Raw genomic sequence first — 1,138 nt, 5'->3', positions numbered from 1 at the left:
CTGTTCTATAACACAAAATAGATAAGTATACGAAGTTTGAAAGTCTTTCGGTACCAAAAACACTACGTAAAACATTAATGAAAAATGTGGCCCCCGTTTTAAAAAAGATCCCACTATTCAACTCAGTATACACACCATACACTATCATGTACACTCCCACACCCACGCAAACATTTAATGCCTGAACACAGACAATATATACACACTCACACGCAACACGTATAAACACACGCAACACGCATTAACAAACACAACACGCATAAACACACGCAACACGCATTAACAAACGCAACACGCATAGGCAGATGCTTTCGCCCACAAACATACACTATACACATGTGCACTATATGGTCACAATCACACACACACGCACACACATGTGCACACACAACCTGAATAAGTACATATCAGCTATTAAACACAAGCGTTTTCACACACACGCATACATACGCCCATATGCACACTCACACATACACATATGTCCATACGCACACACACACACAAATACACAAAACGCACATTACTCCACACAACACATACACTAGGTTACTCATAAATGTACACACATACCCAGGCCAAAGCCTTTGAACACACACATGATAACCGCACACATACGTACACACGTCCATATACACACACGTATACATACCAGTATGTGTAACGCACATGCTCGCCTACACATACATACTCACACACTCATACACACCATTCTCACATACACACACGCGCGAGAATAGAATTCGTTCGACCGTAATTATCTCTCTTTCCTTCAGACTTCTTCTGGCTATTTCGTCATGTTAATCCCTACAAACTTTTTTTTTTATCTCTCCGCTTTTTTTCATCGTTTTTTCCTCTCTTAATCCTTTATGTCGTAGAGTATAGGCTCGAAAAGTAGAAGACGTTTCCATTCTTCCCAAGCGTTAAACTAATACACCTGCTTGTTGTTCCTACATCTGTCTTCGTCTTTTGTTTTCTGTAAATTTGAATCATATATATATGTATATACATACATACATACATACATACATACATACATGCAAGCATACATACATAGATAAATATATATACATATACATAAACACACACATACACACACACACATATGTATATATATATATATATATATATATATATATAT

Source organism: Octopus bimaculoides, chromosome 2, assembly GCF_001194135.2.
Source record: "Octopus bimaculoides isolate UCB-OBI-ISO-001 chromosome 2, ASM119413v2, whole genome shotgun sequence".
NCBI classification, from domain to species: Eukaryota; Metazoa; Mollusca; class Cephalopoda; order Octopoda; family Octopodidae; genus Octopus; species Octopus bimaculoides.
The sequence above is the reverse complement of the archived record's forward strand: the minus strand, read 5'-3'. Positions refer to the sequence as shown.